This window comes from Paroedura picta, chromosome 2, assembly GCF_049243985.1.
Source record: "Paroedura picta isolate Pp20150507F chromosome 2, Ppicta_v3.0, whole genome shotgun sequence".
NCBI classification, from domain to species: Eukaryota; Metazoa; Chordata; class Lepidosauria; order Squamata; family Gekkonidae; genus Paroedura; species Paroedura picta.
The window spans coordinates 157,997,723-158,016,857 of NC_135370.1; the positions used below are offsets into that span (position 1 = coordinate 157,997,723).

The following is a 19,135-nucleotide window of genomic DNA, read 5'->3' on the forward strand; positions in this document are numbered from 1 at the left end:
AGTCCTTGGAGGATGCCAGCAGAGGGGAGTCCACAATCCCTGCTTACTGCCATGTTTTTGCCTTGCAGGAATGCGTCCAGCTGGTCTATGGAAAAGCTGGGCCACGAGCAGGATCCAGAGGTTGTGTGGGGAAATAGCCCCATGCCCTACACCAGAACGTGTGTCTCTGTGCTTATGCCCTGTGAGCTTCCATGTTTTTGCTTTTCATTAAAACAAACCATTCTAATTATGCCGCAACCATATTTATGATTTAAAGGCAACTATACGCAATAACTATACACAAACAGCATCTTGTGGCGCAGAGGGGTAAGTAGCAGAAATGCTGTCTGAAGCTCTCTGTCCATGAGGTTGGGAGTTTGATCCCCCTCGAAGGCTCCAGGTTGACTCAGCCTTCCATCCTTCCGAGGTCGCTAAAATGAGTACCCAGCTTGCTGGGGGGTAAATGGTAATGACTGGGGAAGGCACTGGCAAACCACCCCGTATTGAGTCTGCCATGAAAACACCCAAGGGTCAGACATGACTCTGTGCTTGCACAGGGGATACCTTTACCTTTATATGCAATAACCTTTTTTTGCTTCCTCCTGAAGTTTCTCTCCTGGTTTATTTGGGATTACTGGAGCTTTTCCTATTTTGGGGTTTACATGTTTGTACCAAGGTTTTAACACACCCATATAATAATAAGAGCTTTTATTGCCCGATTCGAGGTGAGAGGAAAAATCCATGTGGGGGGCATTTTTCTTTCTCCCAGTCTGAGTGTGAAGAGCTCAGTTCGGGTCTAGCCAATTCTGAGATTCCAGGTTTTATTTCCTGATGAATTGTGCCTGTCATAAATGGGAAGACAAGTGGGGATTATAGATGGGTGGTTACAGCCAGCTCAGTAATTTGTTACCAGAGTTGATTTGGCTTGGGGTCATATGCGGGCAAGTCCAGATGACTTCTTTGTCGGGGGGACATGGAGTCTCTCAGCAACCCTGGGTATTGCCCTTAAAGTACCCTGCCATCCACCTGTAGATCAGTGATAGGTCCAACACAAATGAAAACGGGAACGTAATTGTCCATCCCTCTCTATCAAACCATAAAGGCCACTGTAACAAATTTTCGGCTGTTATGAAATGATTTGCCTTCTTCTGGCAGGCTTTTGGCCATTGTTTAGGGCCATAAAACTGCCTCCTCGCATTCTCCCCTCTTATACTGCCTTTCATTGTAGGTTTATGTTTTCATTGGGGAATGGCGAGGCTCGGCAACGATTCACTTGGTGCGTATGAAATAGAATCCTCTCAAATGAAAACGCCAAAAGTGGTTGTACTTTACAGGCCTAGTGATAGGAAGTGAGTTCCCCGTGGGGCAGGGGAGGGGATGTTCAAATAAGATTTTCCACATCATTTTGTAGCTATCCAGCGAAGAACAGGAACTGTGCTTCATCTTAGGATCAACAGGTAATTTTCTTTGACATGGACCGCCTGCTGTTCTTGCCATTATCCTGTGTCAAGGTAATGTTCTGAATATTAACATTGACTTGCTGGCCTGCCTTTTGCCATCATGCTCACTTGCCAGTAGAAAAGGCCTGAGGGAGTAATACTCTCATTAAGAACCTTGTAAAATCCCATTGAACATGTTTGCAAAATACTGACATTCTCCCCTGATCTCTTAAAACAGAAAAAACAACCACTTCTGAATTTTAGATTCCAGGTTTCTGTGAATTTCTTGCGCTTAAGTAGAAGGAAGTTTCAGGGGTAACAGCGTCTGGTTCTCTTTCATGTAGTATTATCTGCTTCCAACTTGGTTCCTGGGATGGTTCAACAATCCACCTTGGGTTCCTATGGGAAAGATGGGCTATAAAGATAAAGATAGATACAGCTTACCTTTAATAGCATAAAGCTGGATCATAACTAACACTCCATGCCAAACCCCCCATCTGGCAAGTTATTTTAAGAGGCAATTATTTTAACTAGATTGCAAATGTTTAATTTTTAAATCTGTATGTTATTTTAATGCTGTTACCTGCCCTGAGCACTGCGGAAGGGCAGGGTACAAATAAAACTTTATTATTATTTAAGAAATAAACAATCCTGGGCAATGAGCTTAGACCAGGTTAATTCTGCAAAAGACTATCTCCTTTCCAGAGTCAGAAATACAGTCAGATGATCTGTAACATAACTTCCGGAACAGAGGGCTCACAGGAACATCTTGGAGGGCCCATATCCAGCCAGTGCTGAGGAGGCTGCGTTGATTGCCAGTTGCAGCCTAGGTCAAGTTTGAGGTTTTGGTCTTAACTTACAAGGCCCTTAGAATTCTGGGACCCACATATCTGAAGGACCACCTACTGCTTTATGCTACCCGCAGGGCTTTGCACTCTGCAGGTACTAGTTTGTTGGTAATTCCCAGCCCTCAGGAGTTTCGCCTGGCCTCAACTGGGGCCAGGGCCTTTTTGGTCCTGGCCCTAACCTGGCAGAATCCCAAATGACCTGTGGGCCCTGCAGGAGCTCTTACGCTTCTGCAGGGGCTGTAAAATGTTCTTCCACCATGTCTTTAGTTGAGGTCAGGGCGCAGAAGGTTGATGGGCTCCTCCATATTTAAGATCTATCTTATCCCAAATTAAAGTGCCATCTCTATGGGGTATAGTTGGCACCTCTGGGAATTGTACCCTGAGGTGCTGGCAGGTGTGCGAGGGAAGGGATGAGGGAGAATACGGGGTGGCTTTCATTTATCTTTTCTTTCTCGCTGCTGGAGCATGCTTGTCCTTCATGCTCTTTAACTTACATGGTTTAAAAAAAAATCTTTTTACTAGCAAAAAAGCCTGTTGTGGGAAAAATACAACAGGCTGTAGCCACTCCCACCTCCCGACACATGCAGGGGTCTCCGAGACCTGGCGAGGCTGCTCGGGATGGGGGTGACCATTGGTGGGGCCTCCCTGGCTTCCTCCCCCCCCCCCCGACCTGGGCAGCCACCGCTGAGGAACTGGCCTCCCTGGGCTGGCCGGCTGGCCTCTCCCGCCAGCCTGGCTACCTGCTGAGATACCCCATGTGGCCGGCTCACCTGACTGCCAGTTTTTTTGTGTGGGTAGAAGGCAAAGAGGGAGGTGGTCAGGGATGGGGTGTTCTTTACCTGATTGGTCCCCCCGACTGATGTCTCCAAGGGCCAAACAGGTAGTGGATGCATCAGCAGCATACATTTGGGCATTATTCTAGTGGAAAGATTGTAACCTGCCGCAAGACAATTATTTTGATAGCGGCAGGTAAGAAATCTAGCAAGTAAATAAAATAAAAATCATAAGAAACACTCCATGTTCTCATGTGGATGCCAATTTTGGTGGCAAAAGGAGAGGGGAAACCTTTCTTCTGACATCTGCAATACATTTTTGCCATTCAACTTCCCCTAGAAAGGTGAATGTGAAAAAGTAAAGCTTTTAAGCAAACAATTCTGACTTTCCATGCACGTGGCTGGTCACCAGGGCCTACTTTATCAGCCATCTCGTGCTCTCCTTTGGTATCCGGTCATTGTATTTCCATAATCATTAATCATGTTGCCCAGCAGATTCTTGAGCAATTATTTAAGCTGCTCTCTGTTATCAGCAGCTCACTTTGCAATGTGCCACCTTCACTGCATTGCCACGCATGCCTTTGATCTGAAGCCGGTCCAATCAGATCAGCTGAAAGAATGGGGGGAGGGCAAGGGGGAGAGGGCGTGCGGCCAGCTCCCAGCACCAAAAGGCCCGACTTTTATGTGGAATCCCTCATTCGGAAGAATCCTTTCAACTCTGCCACTAGAAATGCTTATTTCTCTTTCTGCTGATAAAGCCTTTAACCTGACTCTAACAACTCAATGTTGAATGCTGCGTGTTTTGAAACAAGAACCGGAGATGAAAAATTACATCTGGGGAGAGAGTCAGGACTGGATTTGCTTAATTCATAGCTGCCAAGTGGCAGTGCCTGTGAGGGGTGTTTTATGTAAATTATATAATTAGCTAATTTGCATGCTTGAAAATTATTTGCATATGTATTGCAGTAAAAAAAAAAAAAGCCCTACCCAGCTTAACTTCAGAAAACATCCAGGATGAGGATTCTCCAACACGCCTTTTAGAGTCTCCAAAGAGCAGAACAATTGTATATCATCAAACTGGCTTGGGCCCGACACTTTAATTGCATGTTTACTAGTGGAGTTGGAATAAAGCTGCATCTGCTGCTTTCCCTGTCGGAGTAAAAAGTGGGGGACAGAAAATCGGCTCTTGCGAGGACCAGCACCTTTTAAAAACCAAAACCAAAAAAAGCACTGCTGTAATGTATGGCGAAAAGCCAGAAACATAAATATTAACCTCTCATTTAAATTCATCTGGGAAAAGTAACGTGTCAAACCTGAAGACCCAATGCTGGATTTAATGCCACATTCTGGACTGGGAACTCCAATGCAGAAGAAAAAACAGAAGCTGATCCATGATGCAGACCCTACAAGTACCTAAGCTATCAATACGTGGCTGTATATAATAACGATGCATTTTGCATCAATGCCAGCCTGGGCTGTACATTCACAGTCGGAAAATTACAAGTTTGCCTTGGCAATCACAGTTCCATTGTCTGGAATCCAATTCCTGGGTTTATTACTTCATGATAAACCCTCCATTAATTCCCGACTGTTGCTTACACAGCCAGGGAGTCACACTCATCTTAAAGCGGTCTTATTATAAAGGGATGCAGGTGTGTAGACAGCCAATCAAGTGGGTTTCTTGGGACCTAAATTCATTTTAACACAGAAGGGGCCCCTGGTTTTAGGTGTGAGCATCACACCTAGAGAGTTGCATGGGTTTTTTTTTTGTAGTTTTCCTGCCAGCTGCTCTCAAATGGCTGCTAGAATAGCAAGATACCTGCCTAGCAGGTGACAACATTTCAAAGCACACTTGCTGCAATCTGTGCTCCATGCTGTAAGTAAGCGGGGCCCTAATAGTCTTTTAAACTCCTTGCTTCATAGCCTCCAGTCTCTCTGGTTGTGTAATGCAAGTCATTAATTTTTCCATTCCAATTCCTCCTTACTCTGTCTTAGGGGGAGAAAAAAAAAGCAAAATTTAAAATATATGCCACATAATTGGATCCTAACGGGACAATGCAAAGCAATCACATTTCTCATCGATACTGCAGACTTGCTAGACAACAGTGGGGGAGCATCTTCAGTCTGTTGTGAATTTCATCAACTCCCTATCATTTAGCATTTAATTTCTCAGCCTGCTTTGGTTCCTTGTTGATCTGTGACAAAGTAAGACACATTCAACAGCTCAGATAATGCTTTTAATCTGCTTTCTGTAAGAGATTCCACTATATCTTTTACATAGCTTTATGACATTGCTCTGATCAGGTGCAAACAAAAATAAAAAACTACGGAGTCAGCATCCTGGGAGATCCAGGTTCCTCTCCCCTGCTTGCCACTGATGCTCATGGAGTGACCTTGGGCCAGTCATTCCCTTTCGGCCTAATATACCTCACAGAGTTTTTCCATATTAGGAGACATACCCCATTTTAGCCTCGCTTTGGACTTTGATTGGATGATGCAAGTTGGCACTCTGCTTTCTACATCTGGGCTTTCCTCTGCTCATTTTCCAGGCTGTAATTTACCGTATATTTTCCGCATTAGAGTCAGAAGGAGGCAGCCTCCCATGATTTTACTCCCTTCCTGATTAAAAAAAAATAGGGGGAGGGGAAGACTACCTGCACCTTTCTTTTAATTATGCCCTTTCATTTCTATGTTCCCTTACCTCCCCCCCTTCTCCCTCAAGGTGTTTAAAGAATAAGGTTACAATGCATTACAACAATGTGATGTTGTAACAAGCAAGACAGTTTTTTTCCCCCTCCCTGGAAGATTGGAGAAGGCAGGTGAGCCTGCAGCTGGCTGTTAAAGTGGGGGGGGGGGGCAGTGTCCCTGCCATGGGTGGCTGAGGGAGAGAAAAGGAAAGGTATCCTGAAAGAATTTTGGGAGAATATTAATGAGGAGAGTGGGTTCCCCCATAGAGAGGAGAGTCCCTGCTGCGTGTGTGTGTGTGTGTGTGTGTGTGTGTACGGGGTTTCTGATTCAAAGCAATTTCAGGCTTTGTGAATGCAGGCAGCATTTGGAGGGGGTGTAGAAAAGGGGGTGTAGAGCCTCTTGTGGCGCAGAGTGGTAAGGCAGCGATATGCTGTCTGAATCTGTCTGCCCATGAGGTTGGGAGTTCAATCCCAGCAGCCGGCTCAAGGTTGACTCAGCCTTCCATCCTTCCGAGGTCGGTAAAATGAGTACCCAGCTTGCTGGGGGGTAAACGGTGATGACTGGGGAAGGCACTGGCAAACCACCCCGTATTGAGTCTGCCAAGAAAACGCTAGAGGGCGTCACCCCAAGGGTCAGACATGACTCGGTGCTTGCACAGGGGATACCTTTACCTTTACCTTTTTAGAAAAGCATGGGTGGCAGTGGCAGGGCGGTTGCTGTGTGTGCATCACTTAGGACTGCCCCAGGATTCCCTTCTTGGTCACCGCTGCAGCTTGGGGTGAGTGGGTGGGGTGGGGAGGGGAGGGGGCGTGTACATTGCTGGAGCCCTTGGAATCTGCTCAGAATCCCCTTTGCATGACATTCCCCATTGCTTTGTTTGGAAGCAGTGATGGCATGGATCAAGCAGAGATGTCTGAAGTTCAACCCCTCCAAGGCAAGGTCCTGTGGCTGGGTAGAAAGGGTCTGGAAGAGGAAGTGCAATTACCCTACCTAGATGGTGTGCAACTGATACTCAAACAATCTGCCAGGAATCTGGGAGTGATTTTCAACACCTACTCATCTGTGGAGGTGCAAGTCACTAGAGTAACCGAGCTAAGCTACTAGCACCCTGCCTGGCCCCTATCCTGGTGGAAGGAGCTCCCAGAAGAGCTGTGGGTCCTACAGGAACTACCTCAGTTCTGAGGGTCCTGCAAAATGGAGCTCTTCTACCAGGTGTTTGGTTGAGGCCAATGAGCTGATGGAACACCACCCAGGGCACTTCTCCAACATCCTCTCCCATCCTGGACCGGAAGGAAGCAGTTCAGTTGACACTAGGCAGCTATGGTGACATGATATAATGTTACCTGGAGAACCATAGGAGCAATTTTAAGTGAGTCTGCTAAGAAGTTCTTAGGGCAAGAGCCTGAATCCAGGAAGTTCTGAAGATACAACCCAAGTTCTGAGTTGCAGTCAGTATTTTAATAAATGCCAGTAATCTTTTTTTTTTCTTTCCTTGACACCAACAACTTGCGTTTTAGAAGAATTGAAACGTCACTTTCATTTCAGCCAGGCTGTGATTTCAGGGAAAGAATAATTTTCACATTTCAGCTGATGTGTTATGCACCCTGCTGGGTTATGACTTTTCAGATTTCAGCAAGTCACATTAATTTCCGTTTGCCCACACTTTCAAAATGGAATGTGCACTTGGGGTCAATTTCCTATCATGACTTGATCATTGTTGTGTTTCTGGATATTTGGGCCACGTGAAGTGATCTCTGCCTACCCCATGCTTGCAATTCATTAGCAATCCTTTCTTTTCTCGGCATGAAGAAATATGAAAAGGAAGGAAACCACAAAAAAGAGGCAAACAAAATTAGCTTGCAGTGTAAAAACCCAGCCTTCTTAACACCTAGAGACTTGACAATGTTAGAAAATATCCACAGAAGTAAGTAAATTGATTTAAAATGGAGGTATATTATATTTATAGACTGCCCCTCTCTGCTAGCAGGTGCAGGGTGGTTTACAACATTCATTGTCAGATTTTATAAATGGTGGTGCCACTTTCACTTCCTCCAATTTTAAGTGCATTTTCAGATTTGCTTGCTACCTCCAGATTGGGAAGTACCCAGAGGTTTTGAGGGGTGGAGCATCCCTTGCTTGGCTGCCAGACAGTCCTCGGATCTCCTGAGAGACAGACAGACAGACAGAGGGAGATCCCCAGCTACCCACCTGGAGATTGGGAGCCTTATTACAAATACATGATCTAAGAATGTTTACCTCACAATGTGTGAACCTCAAGACAGATAACCTTCAGTCACAGAGTAAAAATAGAAACACAGAGTCAGTTTAAGAGGGAACATTAGGGCCAGGGAAGAGTTAGTGACGTGGTTAGGAATGGCCATCAGATGTATAAATATTTATCCATTATTTTATATGTAAAGATATTTGTTTTAATTTAGATTTATACTGGATTTAATTTTGGGGGTTACAGTTAGGGTTAGCTTAACTATGGTTCCAGATGGGGAGTGGTCAGTTTAAAAGGGAGTGCTAAGGCTAGGGAAGAGATGGTTAGGTAAGTATGTACAAATATTTTCCCATTATTTTACATATTGAAAATATTGGGGGGGGGAATGGAGATTCATACAGGGTTTGAGTTTAAAATTAAGGTTAGGGTTACTTAATTATCATTATAGTTGAGGAGTAGCAGCTTAAGAGGGAGCTTTAGGGACAGGGAATATTTAGTGACATGGTTAGATAAAACCATATGATGTACAAATATTTTTACATTATTTTACATATAAAATATTTTTCAAGTATGGATTTATACTGGGTTCAATTTTGGGGGTCAGGGTTAGCTTAGCTATGGTTCTGGTTGGGGGTGGTCACTTTAAAAGGGAGCATTAGTGCCAGGGAAGAATTAGAGTCATGGTTAGGAAAGGCCATTGGATGTCCATATATTTTTTTTGCAATGTCTTACATTTTAAAACTATGTAAAAAAATGAGGATTCATATTGGTTTAAGCTTAAAGTTAGGGTTACAGTTAGCTGAACTACGGTTCTGGTTAGAGATTTTCCATTTAAGAGGGAGGCTGAGGGCTAGGGAAGAGTTAGCATCAGTGTTAGCTAAGGCCATTGGATGTACACATGTTTTTTCTATTATTTTAGATGTAAAAATATGTAAAAATGTAGATTCGTACTGTGTTTAAATTTTAAATTAGAGTTAGGGTTAGCTTAAGTAAGAGTTGAGCAGGGGGTTGGACTAGATGGCCTGTATGGCCCCTTCCAACTCTATGATTCTATGATTCTAAGTATGGTTTTAGTTGCGATGTGGTACTTTAAGAGGGAGCGTTAGGTCTAGGGAAGAGTTAGAATCATGGTTAGGAAAGGCCATCAGATATATCCCCCCCGCCCCAATATTTTATACATATGTAAAAGAATGGGGATTCATACTGGGTTTAAATTTAAAGTTAGTGCTAGAGTTAGCTTAACTATGGTTCCGGTTGAAGAGTGGTTGAAGAGGGAATGTTAGGGCTAGGGAAGTGTTAGAGACATGGTTAGGAAAGGCCAACAAATGTATAATTTTTTCCATTATTTTTTCCATAAGAAGAAAAAGAAAAAGAAGAAGAAGAAAAAGAAAAAGAAAAAAAGAAAGAAGAATTGGTTCTTATATGCCACTTTTCTCTACCCAAAGGAGTCTCAAAGTGGCGTATAGTCGCCTTCCCTTTCCTCTCCCCACAACAGACACCCTGTGAGGTGGGTGAGGCTGAGAGAGCCCTTATATTACTGCTCGGTCAGAACAGCTTTATCAGTGCTGTGGTGAGCTCAAGGTCACCCAGCTGGCTGCATGTGGGGGAGCACAGAATGAAACCCGGCTCACCAGATTAGAAGTCTGCACTCCTAACCCCTACATGAAGCTGGCTCCATTGGGAGATGGAATGCCATTAAAAGAATGTAAGCTGCTTTGAGATTCCTTCGGGTACAGAAAAGTGGCATATAAGAACCAACTCTTCTTCTTCAGTAATATCAGGGCTCTCTCAGCCTCACCTACCTCACAGGTGTTTGTTGTAGGGAGAGGAAAGGGAAGGCGACTGTAAGCTGCTTTGAGACTCCGAGTAGAGAAAAGCGGCATATAAGAACCAATTCTTCTTCTCCTCTCTGCCCCTTCCTCGTCTTCGTTGTCTTTTTCTTCTTCTTGAGTGTGGCTTGAACAAGCCCTGCCCTCAGGATTTTGGATACCAGAGATCTGGCAAGCCTACAGCACAGAGTGAGGACATATCTTGGGGACATCTGGGTATAGGGTTGTCAGCTCTTGGTTGAGAAATTACCTGGGGATTTGGGGGGGGTGGAGTTTGGGGAGGGAAGCGTTTGGAGACTTCAGCAGAATAGAATGCCATCGAGCCCACCCTTCCAAGCAGCCAGTGTCTCCGGGGGGACTGATTTTGATTGTCAATCGTAATCATGTGAGATCTCCAGCCACGACCTGGAGGTTGGCAACCCAATCGCATGTGCCCCCTTCTTCCCCTGGGAGTGTTGGGTCACCCTCAGGCTATGACTCGGTCAGGTTGTTGTGATGATAAAAGAGCAGAAACCCCAGAAATGTTATCCTGAGCGCCATACAAAAACGATCGATTCAAAGATGGAGCACACAAACCGTTTTTAATACCAGTTCTTCTTGTTGTTTTAATTTTGGGAACATTTATGGGGAGTTTCAGATTTTAGTTTTTCATTTCTTCATCATTCTTCTCATTTTAAGATATTAAAATGTTTCCATGCATGAATCTTTTTATACTCTACCCATGGCGACCCTTTTCCAGCAAACAAAATAATGCAATCACAATGCTAAAATAATATCTATTGATTCTATTCCCCCCTTTCACCTGCTGTGAAATCCTAAGAAAACATGTTCTATTATTGGTATTTATTGATTACATCATCCAAATCAAGGAGGGAGGCACTTTGCAAAAGCTGCCTGTGAACATTTCTCAGCGCTGCCAGCTTTTTGGAGAGGAGCCCTAAGCAGCTGTTTAGCTATTTGGCCTCACGCCTCCTTTTCTCCTCTCAAGCAAGAACAAATTTAGAGTCCTTTAAGAGAGCCTCTTGTGGCGCAGAGTGGTAAGGCAGCAGACATGCAGTCTGAAAGCTCTGCCCATGAGGCTGGGAGTTCAGTCCCAGCAGCTAGCTCAAGGTTGACTCAGCCTTCCATCCTTCCAAGGTCGGTAAAATGAGGACCCAGCAAGCTGGGGGGTAAATGGTAATGACTGGGGAAGGCACTGGCAAAGCACCCCGTATTGAGTCTGCCATGAAAACGCTAGAGGGCCTCACCCCAAGGGTCAGACATGACCCGGTGCTTGCACAGGGGATACCTTTACCTTTTAGCACCTTTAAGACCAACAAACCTTTATCCATGGTATGGGCTTAAGTGTGCAGGCACACTTCAAGCTAGTCTGAGGTTGTGGGGCCGATTCCCCCCTCCTTCCTATTTTGGAGAAGTGGCTTCTGGCGGCTGATGATATTATTGGTCAATAACAAGGGAGTTTTTTTTGAGGAGAGGAAATACATTTGGATAATGATAAAAAAATACTTGCCCATGGAAAAAGCCACAGCTCAGTGGTAGGGCACTTGCTTTGCAGGTAGAATGTCCCAGGCTTCACCAGTTAAAAGAACCAGGAAGCTGGTGATATGAAAGACCTCCCCATGAACCCACGAGAAGCACAGACAATACTCACCTTGATCAAGCAAGGGTCCAATTCATTGTAAGGCAGATGTCTAGGAACTGGTCTGCTGGGTCCCCAGGGCAGAGTGTGCAAATAGACTAGACTTCAATGAAGGTATTAAAAATTCTGTTATAAGGAATCGGAAGAAAGGGGTAACATGCAATTTTGTATTCAATATAGCACAAACTCTCAAGGCATAGAATCATAGAGTTGGAAGGGGCCATACAGGCCATCTAGTCCAACCCCCTGCTCTACGCAGGATCAGCCCTAAGCATCCTAAAGCTTGAAGACTGCCAGTGAGGGGGAGCTCACCACCTCCTTAGGCAGCCTATTCCACTGCTGAACTACTCTGACTGAAATTTTTTTCCCTGATATCTAGCCTATATCGTTGTACTTGTAGTTTAAACCCATTACTACGTGTCCTTTGCAGCCAATGGAAACAGCATCCTGCCCTCCTCCAAGTGACAACCTTTCAAATACTTAAAGAGGGCTATCATGTCCCCTCTCAACCTCCTTTTCTCCAGGCTGAACATTCCCAAGTCCCTCAACCTATCTTCATAGGGCTTGGTCCCTTGGCCCCAGATCATCCTCGTCGCTCTCCTCTGTACCCTTTCAATTTTATCTACGTCTTTCTTGAAGTGAGGCCTCCAGAACTGCACACAGTACTCCAGGTGTGGTCTGACCAGTGCCGTATACAACGGGACTATGACGTCTTGTGATTTTGATGTGATGCCCCTGTTGATACAGCCCAAAATGGCATTTGCCTTTTTTACCGCTGCATCACACTGTCTGCTCATGTTTAGTTTACAATCCACAAGTACCCCAAGGTCTCGTTCACACACAGTGTTACCTAGAAGTGTATCCCCCATCCAGTAGGCATGCCACACACAAAGCAATAAAAGCTAGCTCACAGCCTGCTCATTACAAAATCAGAGTCCAGTGGCACTTTTAAGACCAACAAAGATTTATTCAAGGCGTGAGCTAAGCTCACGCCTTGAATAAATCTTTGTTGGTCTTAAAGTTGCCACTGGACTCTGATCTTGTTGTGCTGCTTCAGACAGACCAACACAGCTACCCACTTGAATCTAGCCTGCTCATTACTGACTCTTGGGTCAGACAGGCAGCACAAACTTCATCTTCCTACAAAAAGCCGTTCTCTCCTGTACACTCCTTCGGCATTCACATATAAAACCCAAGGCAGCCTCTAGCTCCCTTCCCACAGGCCCAGACTTCTAACCTTTTCAACTTACGCAGTCATTCAGAACCAGCCAGTTGCCCCATGCAATGGAAACCTGGAGGATGTGACTTCACCTTTTTCACTCACCCCCCCCCCCATCCCTCCAAAACTAAATCCTCAGGTTCTACCCGTCAACAATTATCCAGGACGGCAAACTGGCCTTGAGCTATAACAGCAGAGCAACTCTCAGCCAGGTGCTAATTGCAGCCAGCTGGGCACTTTACGGAGCAGGCAGTCAATCTTAAAGAAGGACAGAAAAAGGGAGCCTTTCAAGATGCCGGGCCTGATAGAAGGCATTTGGGTTTTATTATCTACAACAGCTAGGATTGCCAGCTATGGGTTGGGAAATACCTGGAGTCTTTGGGGACGAAGTTGAGAGTAGGTGGGAGAGAGTTCAGTGGAGTATAATGCTATGGAGTCCACCCTCCAAAGCAACCATATTCTCCAGGGAAACCAACCTCTGTCATCTGGAGATGAGCTGTAAAACCAGGGGATCCTCTGGTCTCACCTGGAGGCTGGTATCGCTAACAACCACCCTAAAAGATAATCTTTCCTCCCATATGGGAAGGAAACTGAATGGCTGGCTTGTGCATGACCACCTGTTCTGGTGGTGGCTGAGATCAGGTTTAGCTAGTGACCTTCTAATACTGAGCTAGTGACCTTCTACTCCGATCTTTGCCACAGTGCTACAGAGGCATGTATCACCTCCCTCCATTAGATTTGATTCCTGAGAACGAAACATTTCACCAACTACCTACAAAGACTGGCCATGGGGCATTAGATAACTATTTTTGGTTTTTTTGTAAGAGGAAGAATAAAAGAGCAGTGATGAAGCAGAGAATGGGAACCCTCTGATGTTTGAATGCTTGAATGAAACTGTTATTGAACAAAGAACTAAATTAGCTTCTAATAAGACCATGTGCCAGAGAAAGGCCAATACAACTGGAGTGAATGGTTCAGTCTTGCTCAATAAAAATCAAAGCCCTTGTTTTCTTCTTGCTCTTTGCCTTTACATTATAATCAATAGAGGCTGAATTTAGGGAATATTATCAGAGCCATGACTGCAACTTCTAACATTAAAATCCATAGGGCTGCTAGGAGCATTAGAACATCCTAGATAAATTAATTCAGAATAAGAAAGAGCTTTGAAGCTGGAAACATCACCAGACTTTTGAAGCTTAAGCCCTCTTTAGATTACTTGATTAAAGTGGGTCCAAAGCATCACCAATCAATAGGTTTTGCTTAAAAGGAGTGTTGATACAGAAGCAGATATAATTGGATCTGTACCTCCTTGCCTGGTTCTTTAGGATGTAATGAAATTATGGGCATCTACGGGGAGTGAAGCCAGGTGATAAGTCAGACATGTAGACGAAATCTTCCGTTTTTTAAAATTTAAGTATTTATTTCAGATTTGTGTACCCCACTTATCTCCCCAGTTGGGATCCAAAGTGACTTAATCTCCTCCATTTCATGCTTGCAACCATTGCCCTGTGAGTCTGGTTAGGCTGAGAGTGTATGATTGGCCCAAGGTCATGCAGCAAATTCCCATGGCAGGAGTGAGATCATAGTGCAACCCCCTACACTCTATTTATAGCCCCCCTTCCCACTGAGACTCAAGGTAAATCACATGGTATAAATCAGTGGTCCCCAACCTTTTATCACCGGAGACCGGTCAATGCTTGACAATTTTACTGAGGCCTAGGGGAGGGGTAGTCTTTTGCCGAGGAATGTTGCTGCTGCCGCCTGAGCCCCTGCTTCACTTGCTTTCCTGCCAACACCCGACTTCCCGTTGGCCACTGGGGGGCGCTGCCAGCAGCAGCTGCGCGGTGCCATGCTGAAGGGGAGCCCCAGCCATGGTGGCCGCCAGAGAACACCAAAGGTGAGCCGGCGGCAGAGTGGCAGGGCAGCCCCCGAGGCACCAGCCGGGGAGGAGGACGAGGAGGAGCCGCTGCCTGGTACCGACTGATCTACGGACCAGTACTGGTCCCCGGACCGGGGGTTGGGGGCCGCTGAAATAAATGATGTAATAAACCATCCTAAAACATCAATAAACAATGTGATAGAACTGGGATTACAAAAAGTTAGAAAAACAGGGCGAAGTGTGAAGGCTGGGAGTTTAAAGGCCATTTAAAAAGAGGTAGTGTGATGTAGTTCAACCAAAGTAGTCCCCATCTCAGCCTATTACTGGCATACTGAATCCAAGTGGCCTTCTAAATGCAGTTCTTACGCATAAGACATTAGGGAAGCAGGATAATCCCCCCATGACGTTACCCTTGCTGACATGACAGCTCATGCTGTACACCACACTTTCCAGCTGTCCCATAGCATTTCAAAATAATTTACTGACAGTCTGACTCTCATAGGGTAGGTGGAACACGTATGTGGAACACGTACCTCCTTTGGAGCTACTTGGACAGGACCCCCTCCCTCCCTTGCAAACACACATACACACATACACATACACTCCCTTCCCTGCCCCCTTCCCCTTTACCTGTTGGCTTCGCAACCCCCTCCTTGGTTCCTCCCCCCTCTCTCACTTGCAAATACACACATACACACAGACCCCCTGCCCTCCCGTTTCCTACTTACCTGTTGGTTTCCCAACCTCCCCTCCCTCCCTCATAAGCAAACACACACAGAGACAGACTCCTTTCCCTTCCCCCCTCCACCGGTACCGCCGTGGCCTCCACCACTGTTTCAGCCCCTGCTGGTAGTGCAGGCACAGGCTGGGCCCCTGGGGCAGCGTGGCTACTGGCTGGTCCTCCAGCATCAGTACGGCGAGGCTCTGCCTCAGCCTCCTCAGCTGCTTTGGCCTCCTCTGCCTCTTCTGGTATGCTCCCTGGGGCGGGGCAGGACTATGGACATCACATTTGTATTCACATCCGTTTGAGGAGGCACGCCAGAAAATGTGTTCCACACCAACAAGAGCTAATCATTAGTATGTGGCTGTAATCTTGTAGAGGCCTGAACCAAGTTTCTCATATCTTGGAATCTAAGCAGAGCAGAGTCAGTCCTGGCTAGTTCTTGGAGAAGTATCTAGCAAGGAAGTCCAAGATTGCTACCCAGAGACAGACAATAGCAAGCCATGTCTGTTTGTCTCTGGCCTTGAAAGCCCTCCAGGGCTGCCATTAGTTGGTTACATGTTGGTGGTAAATTCCACCACCAATCTTGCAAAAGAATTAAGAATCCCAACTCAGATTTTATTTTTATTAATTAAGTAGCAGTTTGTTAGCTCCTAGGAAGTTGCTAGAATCAGGCCAGATTGAGACATTATTCCATCTTTTCTCAACTTTTTTTTTTTTTTTACCATTGAGGGTCACCACAACATGAGGAATTGTATGAAAGGGTCGTGGTATTAGAAAGGTTGAGAACCACTGCTATAAAGATAATAGGCCTATAAAATAAGCCAGTAAGTGGGAGCTGGAAATGAAATGCTTTGAACATTAAAATTTCCACAAACATGCACTATTATTTTGCATATATGTTAAAATTAAAATTACCTGATCAACAACCAAACTTAATAGTTTACTAAGTAACAAAAGAATCAAAGCAATAAACAGTATAGTCTTAAACAGAGTTAAACCCTTCTAAGTCCATTGGAATCAATAGATAGAGAAGAATGTAACTATGCTTAGGGTTGCACTGTAGTTTATGATAGTACTAGTAATCAAGCCCGCTGTACTACCAATACAGCGGGTGCTAGATACTTACAATACAGCGGGGGCTCCGTGGCTGGCGGCCTGACGCTTCGGAGGCGCTTCGCGCTGAGCGCAGCTGGCGGGTGCTCCATGGCCGGCAGCCTGACGCGCCGGCCAGGGAGCATTTATTGATCAGAGAGCACATATTTATTAATAACATTCAGATTGTTTTAGAAGAGCAAGTTGAAAGGCCAGTTATTCCACCTTCCTGCAACCAGCTCTTTGGAACATACTCTGGCCAACAAGCTCTCTCATGTTATTTGAACATCTGTTTCTGATCTGATTATTCCTTTGTATGAGCCATTATCCTCCTCAGTCTTCCTGACATCACTGGGATAAGAAAACTTTGAAAGCACTTGGCTGATTTGTTTACAGATATCTTAAGTATTCTTTGTCAAAGGAAGGGTCCTCCAGGACGAAGGGTTCTTCCAGCAGAAGATAGATTTCTCTGTCACTTATGGCCCAGCTTTACTGCTGGAAATCTTTCCATCTCAATCTCCTCCAATCTCTGACCTTTCATTTGTGAGCTGAGTTCTGACTTGGTTATGGATTGAGGCTTATTGGAATTCCAGGGTTTCTTAATAAAGATTAGTCTTTTGCTTGGATTGTGTAATGTAATCATGTCCAGCTTTGGAAGAGCGGATACGGGGGTGGGAGGAAGAGCATCCTGATGGAAAAGGCTTTTTAAATAACAAGTTTACACCATACAGTAATGTTTGCACCGATCAACTCACATGGCAAGTACTCGGGAGAATGTGGTAAACTGGGAATGTGGTGAAGTGTATTGTTTAGCCTTAGACTGAAAGAAATATTTGCTAAATCAGTAGTACCTGGAAACAAGGCAAGGTATGTTTAGGTCACATGGTGATTTCTGTCATTACTAGATTTATGCGAGGCAGGGCTTCATATCCCTGTCAATCAATATGGGAGCAGAGCAGACCGCCTGTAAGTGACTGTAGTTGCCCTGTTATCATTCACTTTCCTCAGTCAAATGCATCACAGTTAACACTATTGGTACAATGCCGCAAAATGTAGAATTCCCAGGCAATGTTTTGACAGCAAACAGCACAGAAAAATCGGGGTCAAGGAAACAGCTTTGTCATCTGTTTGAAAATCCCAGCTCAGCATGGGTACCATTCAGTTTCTTGCTTTGGGTGGTGATTAACTCAAGTGGCTCTAGCAGGGAGAACGTTCTGTTCTTTGATGAGCAGGGATACACTGACACTCCACAAAGAGCGCAGTGAGTAGAATTGCAGGGCATTTTGCCTATTCAACTGGTGTGTGTGTGTGTGTGGGGGGGGGAGACATAGAGATAAAATGATGCCGTGCCTCAGGAGTTGGAAGAGATCATAATTGGAAGTCCAGGCAACCATGTACATATGAGAACTGAAAGCACATAATAAAAAAGAGATTCCCCAAGTTGATTTTACAAATGTAATAGCTGTTGCCAACTAGCATTGATCGGCAAATAGTTCTAGAAAACTGCGTGACTGTTGGCCAACCTGAACACTTCTGTCTCAAGGGCTGAACTGTATTCTTCACTGCAACAAGTTGGCTACTAAGCCCACATACACTTAAAGAATTATTTTGCCCTTGGAGCAGAAACGGGGTTTTTATTCAGTCTACCCCACTTTAGTTGGGAATGGCTGGATTTAGCATCTTCACTCTGGTAGTGCTGGAAACCATTTCAAATTAGCATCCTCTCCTTATATTAAACAAGACCATTTCCCACAGGCCTCTGCAACAGCAGAAGGCTTACTGAAGCAGAAATGGCACCTCATGCAACTGTTTGACCTTTTATGCACTGGAGATTTCATGCTGGGCTGCAGGCTGGAGGTTTAGTCATGGCAGGTTGCCCCACCTCTTCCTGCCCCCACGTGGGGGAGCATTTGGCCCAGTGCACCTCATCTGCCCCCGATTTGGGCTCCTGCATGAGAGCTGGGGCAGTGAAGTTCCTAGTGCGTAAACGGTCTTTGAGAGGCATACCTTTCCTCATGACAGCCACCCCATGGGAAATGGTAGGTGTTTCTGAAATCTCAGGGGTACTTGCCTGAGGTTTGTTCAAAAGGTGTCCAGGGTTGGGAGCGGCTTCTGATGGAATGCTTCACTATCTGGCATAACTCTTGATTCACCCCAAGCAGATGTGTCAGCCCTTGTTGTTGTTGTTAGGTGCGAAGTCATGTCCAACCCATCACGACCCCATGGACAATGATCCTCCAGGCCTTCCTGTCCTCTACCATTCCCAATGGACAAGTGTCAGCCTTACAGAGTCCTTTGTAATACTCCAAAGTATTCTGGCACAGAATACTATAAGCACCGACAATACTAATGAGTATCATTGGCTGGGACAAAGAATACAGAGTTCTCAGCAGCTGGGGCCTCTTCTTGTGACAGGTGGAGCCGAGGCACACATGGCCCTTCCCAGAGGGCAAGGGGGCTGACACCAACAGACATGTGCCTTGTTTTCACCCTACTTCTTTGACTTACACATGACAATAGCTTTGGTATGATATAACAGACAAAGTGCTGGACTGGACCAATGAGATTTGGGTGGGTTGGTATGAAGACAATCCCCCCTTCCCCATATCTGCTGGAACCGCTTTGAACAAATGTTAGGATATTTAGTCTGACCCTAATTTTTCTCCCAAAACACTCCCTACGAGCTGTCTTTAAGCCTGATCATGGTCTAAAGCTCAACATTTCAGACCCATTATCCTAAACAAGGGCATGATAGAATTTTAAATAAATGAAAACAGATCAACCAGTATTCAGGAACTGCAA

At 45.2% G+C, this 19,135-nt stretch overlaps 1 long non-coding RNA gene across 2 annotated transcripts; it reads right to left on the minus strand.

The window, feature by feature from the left end:
* Positions 1-697: 697 nt before the first annotated feature.
* LOC143828833 (uncharacterized) lies at positions 698-12,748 on the minus strand. 2 transcript variants are annotated; one of them, XR_013227920.1, is made up of 4 exons: positions 12,670-12,748; positions 11,432-11,545; positions 4,027-4,188; positions 698-1,833 (listed from the first exon to the last, which is right to left on the minus strand). It is a non-coding gene; the product is annotated as an uncharacterized LOC143828833 (long non-coding RNA). The 2 variants fall into 2 exon arrangements; XR_013227919.1 differs by having other exon boundaries at positions 4,027-4,241.
* Positions 12,749-19,135: the final 6,387 nt, after the last annotated feature.